This window comes from Anguilla rostrata, chromosome 3, assembly GCF_018555375.3.
Source record: "Anguilla rostrata isolate EN2019 chromosome 3, ASM1855537v3, whole genome shotgun sequence".
In the NCBI taxonomy this organism is placed as follows: domain Eukaryota; kingdom Metazoa; phylum Chordata; class Actinopteri; order Anguilliformes; family Anguillidae; genus Anguilla; species Anguilla rostrata.
The window spans coordinates 20,256,672-20,268,166 of NC_057935.1; the positions used below are offsets into that span (position 1 = coordinate 20,256,672).

The 11,495-nt window shown below is 42.1% G+C and overlaps 1 long non-coding RNA gene across 1 annotated transcript; it reads right to left on the reverse strand.

Annotated features, from left to right (window-relative positions):
* Nucleotides 1-9,001: 9,001 nt before the first annotated feature.
* Nucleotides 9,002-11,126, reverse strand: LOC135252025 (uncharacterized). The gene is made up of 2 exons (XR_010329266.1): nucleotides 10,398-11,126; nucleotides 9,002-9,867 (listed from the first exon to the last, which is right to left on the reverse strand). It is a non-coding gene; the product is annotated as an uncharacterized LOC135252025 (long non-coding RNA).
* Nucleotides 11,127-11,495: the final 369 nt, after the last annotated feature.

The window sequence follows — 11,495 nt, forward strand, 5'->3', positions numbered from 1 at the left end:
TGGTAATGAAACTAGACCATACCAGTGCCAATTGTGGCCATCAGCCTTGCAGTGCAGTACAATTGGCTGTTGCATCCTCAATGGATGGAGGAGGTTCAGTCAGCCAGCAAGACAAGGCCTCATTATGTACCAGTGGCCCCACCCTGGTTGATCAGGCGCATACCCATTAAGTGTCTTCCTCCAACTAATGTCTGAAGGAGCCCGACTCGCAAACAGCTTGCAGAACCAGGTGAGACACTATAATGGAAAGTTCTTAACCTCAGGGATTTGACAAGACAAGATGGGGGCTGCTTCGGTTGCTGTTGATCGCTTCACTGTCAGGGATCTACTCTAGGTCAGCTGTCCCATCTACTAATGAAACCCACAGCTACTACAGAGCTGTCCATGACACAGCCTTGCAACAAATAAACAACAAACATTACACCATCCTGTTTGAAAAAAGAGTATTCCATCCTCTGACATTTTTTTTTTACTTCATTCAGGAAGCAGATGAGAGCTGGGATCACAGTACAGAAATTGCCAAGATGCACACTCAGCAGAACATGCTAAAAGCTGTTTTTCTGTTTTAAGTAGAACTAATACCTGGGAGCAAGAAATCAAATTCCAGCTGTAAAAAACAGTCATGCATCATACCATGGCCAAGAGGAATATAAGGTCTGTTTACTGTAAATAGGCTCTGAGTTATTGTATTAACTGTTGATATGAGGATATCCACCAAAACCAGTAAACAATACATGCTTGGTAACAACACAACATCTATTCTGAATTATATCTATTCTGATTTAATCTGTGGTTAATGTGCATTGCATTTTCAATCTCATAGGTTTGAATCAGCACATTGTGTGGTTTCATCTTTAATGTGACATAAAGAAGGTTTTCTGCATAAACATTCTAGACATTACCTTGAAATTGATTGATTTTTGCACACAGCCCCATACAAATGACCCAGCATTCATTGAGTAATTTAGATTACAAGGTACATTAAATTGTTTTGAAACAACTAAGAATGGGATTGGCAATTCTTTAAAAAGAAAAACTGAATTTTGGGGAATGTTTTTTCAGAGCACGCATAAAAATATGTAATTATTTTGGTCATTGTTGAAGTTATCAACAATAAAAAGCCACACAATCCAGTGAGAAGTCTACCTTTTTCTTTCTTTATTATTTTTTTTAATTTTTTTTTTTTTTTTACAGTAGCTTCACCTTGTTTTCATTTAAAAGTCACCTCAGGAGGCTTGTAAACAAATTCATAAAACCGCACAGTAAACTGTGATGTTGGCAAACACCAACACTGATCTCGCTGCAGGCTATGAGTTGTTCTCAACCTCGCCCACCTGCTAAGAGGTGCTTTGCTTTAATGACATTGTTAGAATATCCCGGCACGTTGCTAAGAAACCGCATTAACGTTCCCACGGATATTATGCCTACAAACTTCTGTCACCGCGTAACAATTTGAGATGCGCTAACCTCAAGGTGTTCTGCACACGGGAGAGGTCATATTAAGCATGATTAGCACATTGCAAAAGAAAGAAAAAAACTATTTCAGGAATTCAAGGAAAATTGCATACATATCTTGCATGTATGAATGTATATATATATATATATGGTAAATGATCATTATATAGCGCTTTATCCAAAGCGCTTTTCATTGTTGCCTCTCATTGCCAGAGCAGTTAGGGGTTAGTGGTTATGTCTTGCTCAAGGACACTTCGACATGCCCAGGGTGGGGTTTGAACCGACAACCCTCCGACTGCCAGACAATCGGTCTTCGACAATTTTAGATTTGCAATCAACCAACGTACATGGGGTTAAAATGCAGATTTGCAGGTCTTATTGAAGTTCCGCCCTCCCCCCCTCCCCCCCCCCCAGTTGACAGTGGGATCCTGGCTTATGTACATCCTCAGCACTGACCTTGGCTGGGACAAGGGCACTCAACCCCCCACCACCCCACAATAATCACAGGAGGGAGGTACAATTGCTGGTGGTTCAGATCACTTGTACCTTTATGTGCATATTCATTGAATCAACAGAACATTTTACTGTAGTTCAACAGTCAACAAAATGCATTTAATTCAAGCCACAAGAATCAGGACACAGACTGACAGCTGAGGTACAGTACGTGCAATCCTATCATGCCCACCCCAGCATTGCTGGAGAGGTTTAGACGCAGAAAGATTTCAGCCATGCAGAAATAATGGGTTGTCTTGTACACAGTAAGCCCCATAGCGACTGTTAGAACAGTGCAATGAATGGGAGCACTGTCCACCGCGAGGCAGAGGCACATACGGAGTGTGCAGTCTACGCATCTCGTGACCGACAGGTCGAATATCGACGGAGGGGGGTGAGTCTGAAAAATAAACGCTGCCGTCAGGCTTCCATTTGAGATCCCGACCCATGACTGACGCCGCTGCACAAATCAATCCCCGCACTTTGGAGCTGAAACTGTCTCAGTGTGAACCCTCTGCCACATCCCGGGTGTTCAAAACACCCTTGCAGTCAGAGGACTACTGCATTTCTCTGCAAATTCTTGAGTTGCAGGCTCAAATCCCAGGCAAAGGCACTGCCATTGCCCCATTCAGCAATAAGCTTAACCTCAATTGCTTCATCAAATGTGTTACTGTTCAGCTGCTTAATTAATCATTTTGTGTACCAGCAAGATCTTCCAGATAAGGGCATCTGCCAAGTAAATAAAGAAAAATATTATAATAACAAATATGGGGATTGATATGAATTTCAACGTGTAACAATAGTACAACAAACAGATAGTAAACTCACATACCAAAGATGATCAACTTGAAGATTATCTTTGGTGTGGAAGTGCAGAGAAGGTATCACACCTGGCTGTGGCAGGTGGCTGACTCCCCCATATATGTCAGAACGTGAAAGTCGAGATTAGAGAGGTGGAAATAAGGAGGTAGAGGGCCGTTGGAACGCAAGCATTTGAGGTACTGAAACAAGGCCGCTGCGGTCGGAGACTCCTCTTCTCTGCCTTTCGTTAAATCACGGTCGGGAAGGCAGGCGGGCAGCGCATTGGGGTGACTCAGAGATGCGCATAGAAGACCGCACCCAAAGGGCGATGAGGAACTTGACCTTAACTCTGGTGGAACATGCATTGACTTATGGCTAATTCTTCTAAAACACAACAACTATAGTGGGGGCTTTTTTCCATAGATTGCGTTGTTGCCGTTCTCGTTGTGTTAGTGTTAATCAGTTTAACCTTCAGGGTCCAAGTTGAACTATGCGGTTGTTCCCTGCACTTGGACCGGTACTTCTCTCTAGGGGTTTCGTCATACTTGTTCCTGGTTATGGTTATACACTTTGTTGTACGTCGCTCTGGATAAGAGCGTCTGCCAAATGCCTGTAATGTAATGTAATGGCTATGTTTTGGTGAGGGCTGAGGAGTGATACCCAATCCTGGTTCTGGAGAGCCACAGAGTCTCCTGGTTTTTGTTTGTCTTAACATCAGCAACCAATCGAGACCCAAGAAACCAGGTGACATTGAGTTAGCTGCTTTAACTGCTCAACTGCTGTGCTACTCAAGTGCTGAGTAACAACAAAAGCTGGCAGAGCCCTCGGCTCTCCAGGACCAAGACCTCTGCCTTAACCTGGAGAAGGAAGACAGAGGGTACATGTGGTAGCCATTCTGAGAAATATGACGGGTCATAAGACTCTGGCATGAAAAGGGGACTCTTCTCCTTGTGGCCCTGTGACTCACCAGCAGCTAACAGGAAGACAGGGTTGTGTAAGCTTGACCCGTGGGCGTCACATGGTGGTGGTGTTTTTAGAGACGGTCCCTGGGCTGATTACACACACCTGTTTTACGGGGGAATTTTGCAACTTCATGTGGGAGGTAGGCGGGTAAAAAAGGGAAACACAGTTAGCCCTTCCTCTCTGGATCAGAAAAAAAGCCCACAGTTGCGCTTGCAGTTAAACAGACAGGAGGCAGAGCTTGATTACATAACCTGAGTGTAACATTTTTTATGATATGTGGGCAGGAGAAAAAGACAGAGACAAAGACAAAGAGGGAGGGAGGGATGGAGAGTGAGAGTGTGAGAGAGAGATGGAAGGAGGGAGAAAGGGAAAAAGAGATTTCATTTTTTAAAAATAGCTACCTGAATAACATTCTAATACATATAAGCACCATAGCTATAAAAAGGCATAAAACTCATATTTGGCAACAGGAACATAGCTTCCACATGTAGTCACTCATCAGTGTTGAGCGTAGTTCACAAAACCATACACAACAACCTTATTTATAGTTGCATATTTAGGTATTTAAGGGGGGAGGCGGTGGGTGTGGAGATTTGTGGAACCCCACTCATGTTTCTACCTTAAAATCCTTCAAAATACCTTCCTTCTAGTCATTTAAGCTAAGCAAGCGCCACTTCATTACAGTACTAAGTCACAAAAGCAAGTCAGGTGAAGTCAATGCCTCCTAAAACTACTTCAAATAGTCAACTTGTTTCCTCTGCATCCAACATCCAGTCACTCTCTCACCTCCATACAGGAAGACAGAAAGCGAGTTGAACTCAACCCTACTGAGTTTTTGCAGTTGGGACATACCAGGATGGGGTCAAACAAGTAAATCCCTGCCTCTTCAGTCCTGAAATGTAATCTCTAAGCGTTTCTTAACAGGCTAGCTTGGCAGGCTCCAGCTGCTGCCAGACTCAAAGACTTCCTAAGCTAAATTAACATCAGCCTGGGCTAGATTAGTGCTAATTGAGAGGTTGAGCATGAGCCAGCTCTCCTCTGTGTGCCAATCACAGAAACCTGCCGAATGAACCTGTCTCGCAAGACTGGTTAATGCCAGCCACACACATTTCACACACCAGACTGCTCAATGCCACATCACACAGGTGTGAAGGCGGTGATTCTGTGTCAGACAAGCAGAGTAGTCCCCCTCTAATAACGCAGGGGGCATAATGCAGCATGCACTCGCTGGGTGGCAGCAGTTTTTCTGAAGCTGAAAGGAAACTGCGCAAGTTCCACCAAACAATGAAAACTATTCTCAGGCGTTCGTTCTTAATGCAGCACTGCAGAGGTCAGATCCTTGACCACAGCAGCTCTGGGAATGGCCCAGTCTCATTGGGAAGCACATATTTGGCCATTGCTTTGTGCAAAGACAGCAACTTACAGTATTAGCTACTCCTATTATTTTGTATGTGCCTACTATCCACGGTGTGAGAAGATGGACTAAGTTTACACGTGACATCTGAATTGCACAATTTATAAACAAACCTTGAGACCAAGAGATGAACCTGCATGATGTCACTTCCTCATGGAAAGGCCTCAGTCTGTCCAAGAGTAACCTGTCCATGACAGTACCAACATGGCGGAGCAATTGGCCATGTGCAGGGTCACTTCCTTATCCACCAAACAAGGTCACATTGCATGGCCAAACCATTTTCATTTTCCGTTTCCCAAACAACAAAAAATAAATGTTGCAATGAGTGAAATTTTATGTGTGCTTGGTTCCTTTAATAACATTCTCCACCATTAAAATCACATGAATCTTATGTCGGGAAGATTCCTAAATTTAGGTTTAGCGAGAAAAAAAAATGTTATGAAATTATTCTGAGGCGGCTATATCAAGACGTCTCATCTACAATTTATAATGGAAGCTGATTAGTCACATACCACTGTGGAGAGAGGGAACACTCAAATCTTATAATTTATAAGCTATGCTGTATGATCCCCTTAAAGAACAATGCCAGTGTCCTAAATGCAAATGAGAAAGGGTTCTTTAATGAATGCAGCCAGGCCTCTTCAATTTCAAATAATCAGGGTAGAGCAGCTTGAGATGAGAGATTATCAAAGACACTCTGTCCGATGGTTGGCAAATTAACGCCATCCAATGTCCTCAGTGTTCACTTATCTGAAAGGGTGCATAATAATTCAATTTAAAAGGACAGAACATTTTTTTTTACTTTGTACAAATCCACGCTATTTTGATTAGGACTAGCTTATTTTCGATGACATATTTTATCTCCCTGGAAAAGATAAGTCGTTAAGTTGTACAGTGATTTATAGATATGTTTTTAAATACCATTTCCAACAGTTTCAGGTAAACTTAGATTTATTCACTCATTTGTGCATTCACTTCCACTATTTCTATAAGCACCATACTACACCTTTGCTACAACACATTGACCACAAATTTTAAAACAAAACAATATCTGAACACAAAGACCCTGCAGCCAGGGTTCTACAGCATTCCCATTTTCTCCCAAAAAATTGATGTTTGTGTTAACTGGAAAAATTATTTTGGAGCACATCTACTAATTGGGATGCATTAGCCTGCTTCTAAATTTTTCAACTGAAGAACACATATGCTCTTTGAAAAAAATGTAACCGTAGAGTCCTGCCTGTACCCTGAGGACAGAGGAAATGACTTAATGAGCAGCTTTGTTTCCTTGGATGTGCCCCCTGGTTGACTGGCTTCACTGGCCCAGATGGAGGGTGAGCACAGAATTTTTTTGGAAACCAAGGCCCCCCTCCCCTGCTATGTTGTCTGAGGGGCTTGTGACCCCTGTGACAGCTCAGTCAGTGACACGCTGCAGCACAATTGGAAGGTTCTGACCCTGTAACATGAAGGGCAACAGCACAGAGGTGGAGGCAAGTAGTGATGTCATATCCTGGAGGTGATATTCCTTCCCTATTTCTTCCCTAAGCAGAAACAAAATGGCAGCCATTTAGCATGTGCTAAAACTTTAATTAAAATACAGGGAGTCCACAGATACCCCCCTATTGTGAAACTGCTCAGGTCTGACAGATTATCATCACAATACAGAAAGAAAGAAACATCCTTTTTATAACATCCTTTTTTAAACCAAGCTTTAAAAAAGAGCAAGTCAGTATTGTTAACATGGACACTTTCATTACACAGTAAAATGTTCAGTGTTAAATCAACTCTAACAGGGTCTAACATGAGTCCAGCTGGGACCGTATGTGCCCCATAGAAGTACATTTAACACTGAATATTTTACTATGTACCATTATCTGTGCTTGACATCTTAGGAATGAACCATCTTCAGACAGAGGAACGTAGTTTTTCCACAATGTAGGAATTTGACTATTTTTGGAATATGTCAGATATTATGTAGTGAATGAAAAATTCAGTTTGTGTCACATGGGAAGGCAATTACATACACAACAATAACAAAAGCTTCAAATGGTCCCTGTATATAATTTTAACATATAACTCTTGCCATGAGCAGAAAGTTCTTCAGATGTTGGAAAAGCACCTTCCAAATTTAAGGAAACACCATGATTATAATCATACTGTATTTGCTATGCCCTTGGCCAGATGTGTCAAAAACATAATTATTAACACAGATTCATTTTGGTTTTCTTAAACCCAGAAGCATTCATGTTTACTTCTAGTAAGTAAAAAGTATGCAGGCCTCATTTGTAATCAATAAATACCCCAAGAAAACAGCAGAACAGACTAACATCATAATCCACCAGAACTGAAAAAAAAACAGCTACAGCCCCCATTAAAAACTGAATTAAACAGGAAAAATAAACAATTCCAGCATACACATGGACCTGCACAGCTTATCTTCACTCTGCAGTTTTGCACTTCCAATCTGTAGTTCGTGGTCAGCAGCAGAGGAGACAGAGCCAAGATAGAACTGTAATTTATGCCACAATTAAGAATGATGCATCTGTGCTCTGTGCCCCAGAGCCTTAGGGTAGAGGTTATGAGGAGAACTGGTTGCTTAATACACATGACCCCGAACCCCCATCCCCTTTATTATTATTATTTTTTTAACAGAAAAATACCCATTGTCTCATATCAGCTAATTCTGATATTTAATTAGCATCAGTTCTCGTCTCTGCATCAGTTCTCGTCTCTCCTCCTCTCCCTCTCCCCTTCTTTCTCTCTTCCTCACTCTTTTTCCTTCTCCATCTGTCTCTCCCTCCCTCTCTCCATCCCTCTCTCCCTCAATGTCTCTCTCCATCTCTCTCCCCCCCTCCCTCCCTCCCTCCCTCCCTCCTGCCATGTCCCTGCAGCAGGCATGCAGGTTACCCCCCCACACCCCCCCTCCCCTCCCTCACTATGTTGGGGGCAGCTTTCTGCATCAGAGGAATTCTTGGCAAATTAACACGCTACCTCTCGGGCTAATTAAATTAGAAAGGATCAAAACTACAGAGCGGCTTTTGTGGCAGACACAATGCTGCGCTTCATCCGGCCAGCTTTGCTCTGGGTGGAATTTCTGCCACTTATCCTCCCAAACGCCAGCAGCCATATTCCGGACTCTGTAACACAGTCAAGTTTCCTAATTTGCCTGAATGAGGGGGAATTATGAAGCGATAATAAGAGAAGGAGCGTTCCCCGCCGCGGGTGGGGACGGGGACGGGGACGGGGACGGGGACAGGAAGAGGAACAGCCCAATTCTGCCACAACCTGAAGCGCATTCCTTTTTTTTTTTCTTCGTTTTTTCACCCCATTCCCTCTTGGAATGAGGCATTCGGGAGTAAACCAGCAGAGAAAATGGCGAAAGCAATTATCACTGTGATTCCTCTCTTCCTGCAAGAGAGCTTCAAATCTTAACAGGATGAAATTACTAACAAGTTTACTGGTGTGGTCTGCCACCAACACTGCCCCCCCATCACCCCCCAAAATTAAAATAATATTGAAGAGAACGATCGGGTATGCTGTACTATATGAATAATGATGGCAGGTTTTGGAAATTAACTTGGCTGTCATCCACATCTTGAGAGCATTAGTATATGTTTTAATTAAATTGCATTGCCAGTTTCAGCTAATAAGCTTCAAATTAGTCAATGATTTATATGTAGAATTCAGCACCATCATGACTGCCAAAGGTATGCTGTCTGACACGCATGCATTTTCATGGGGGGAATTTGCATGACTCTGCCCAGAACAGGTTATTGACTAGTGTGTTCGGTATGTCCAGATAACACAAATGTTATCAATATTAATGTCAAATGGAAATTTAATTGTAAACAGCTGATGAATTAATTAACCAATCAGTCCATTAATTAATCACGTGATTGATTAATTAAGTAATTCACATTAATTAATTATCTTATTCTCTGTCCATAGATGACATAAATATTTTGCCTTGATCAAGTTTTAAAAATACCATTGTTCATTCTACAGACCACTTTGGGGAAAACAGCTGTTTTACTATGCTCAAGTGTACTACAATACTATATATTTTTTTTTCTTAGGAGGTCAAAACAAAACTCAGAAGTGATCAGGCAGGTTTCAAAATTAAACAGGATCAGAGATTTGAGACAGCATTATTTATAGAAAAACATAATTAAACACTGAAGTGCAATTTTAAAGGCATTTAAAGGCACAGAGGAGACCATATTTCATTTTCATAGTCTGAGGCTTCTTGTTGTTTGTATGTATTTGCCAAAAAAATAAAGCCCTGTATCGCAGTATCGTCCGTGACCTCCCTCCGTCCAAACACATTCACAGATACACATTTTATCTTTGTTGAGTCTTGAGCAACATGCTGCCTAAGGCGGCGTGTCTTTTTTTAAACAAAGAGTTTTGGTTGTAGCAAATGACAGAACAGCTGACCAAGCTGGCGCAGCTTTTGGCCTGTTACTCCATCTGTGTGGAAAGTCTCTTCATTCTGTGTATGATTCTAACTGTTCTGTGATAAACAGAAGAGAAGCCCTTTTCTTAAGGACCATGGATTGTTAAAACAATGACCTCGTCCTTCTAGTTGCCCTCGTGCGCTCCCGGCCTCTGGGGAGCGGGGCTGTTAAACATCTCTTCGCCCCGGAGACCCTTGGGAGATGACCCGACTTCAAAGCCGGAAAAGAACAACGTTCCCTGTTATGGGTCTCACGGCTTGTGTAAATGACCCATTACGTTCATTTCTGAAATGTTTAAAAAGGAGGTTTAGTCACGGCGGGGAAGAACAGTTTGGGCCTTTGATTCTGCGAGAGGGGTAACAGTGAGATCTTTGCAGACAGGTGCCTCTCTGTCCTGGACCTTACTAATTAGAGGCGAGTTCATGGAGCTCTTCGTTAGAATCTCACAGGCAGTGATAATGATATCACTTCCAGGCATTGCTAATGATGTTAAGGTGATCAACAATTTTAGCTTTGGAGGAAATTTCACTAAGAACAAGGCTCAGTAGAAATGAACGATGGAATGACAGCCAACATATAATCCTCATTTTTACAAAAAATGGATTATTAGGCTGTAATTTCATACAGCCGTCTGGCAGTTCTTTGGCTTCTCATTGATGGCTCCTGATTAATCACACCAAGACTAAAGATGCCAAAGTGCACTTGTAATTTAATATATTTAAATGAATATGATGAGATTGATTTAGCTTTTATACTTGTCATCAGAATGCCGAGCAACTTCCATATGGCTAAAGCTGCTGTATTTCACCGCTTACCTGTGATATCAGTCATACATTTCCCAGCTATGCAAAGCAGAATAAGTGTCCTCCAGACGTTTGGTTCACAGGTAGGGTTTCCAAATACCCAGTTTTCAAATTATTTCTGCAGATCTTTTTGTGGTCCTGACTGGACAATATAATCCAGTCTGAGTGATTGATTGAAAGAATTTGCTGTTAGTTTGATGAATTCTTGTCTCCCCCCCGGTCTGCAGTCAGTTCCGACACCACCCCCTGGAAGCCTGGCCGCGATTAAGCTTTCAGCTGCACATTTTTATTATTGACTGCCACCCAGTTAGTGCTGGCATGGTCTAGATTCAAAACCAGTGCGTGGGGCCCATCCATTCACTAGAACAGTGCCTTAATAGATACCTGACCATGGAGCTCATCCATGCACGTGAACAGTGACTTATCAGAATGAGACATCCAGCAACATGTCTTAGGTCACATTTCAAATGTGTGCCTAATTGTGTTCACCAACCTGGGACAGGTTCATGTGTATTATAGCAATGTTCAGCTGACAATAGGACTCATTTTAGGAACTTTGAGATAATACATGGTTATTTTATTAGTTTACAGTTGTTATAGCGTGTAACACGCCAGTGGAGGGGGAATAAGAATAAAGAAATTCACTCTCAGTGTGAGCTCCTGATCTGGGCCCTGAACTGTGGAGAGCAGCACACCTATAAGCACCTGGGCTGATTAGCTAACGCAGCCCAGGTGAGTGTGCTCTCTCCACCAGCCCAATTGAATGCCACATAGAGTTTTATAGGAATGGTCTTTTGGGATCAAATTACATTTTATCCTTTATTTCTTTCTGAAAAACATAAATATTATCCTTCTCAGATAATAACAGGGACAATATAGTTCCCATGAACTGTTTAACGAATTAATTAAGCCAGCTGATTTTCTGGCAATTATTGAATAATGATTCCTGTTAGAATGAATTAAGAAAGCACTTGCAGAAGTTGTGATGACACCCAACATCTCAGGGACGAAATTGCTATGTGAACTAATTACAAGGTCATTATGCAGGGGGAAGGCTAATGGATTCCATCTAAACGTGTCCATCACTTTGGTGCAAACAACAACAACAAC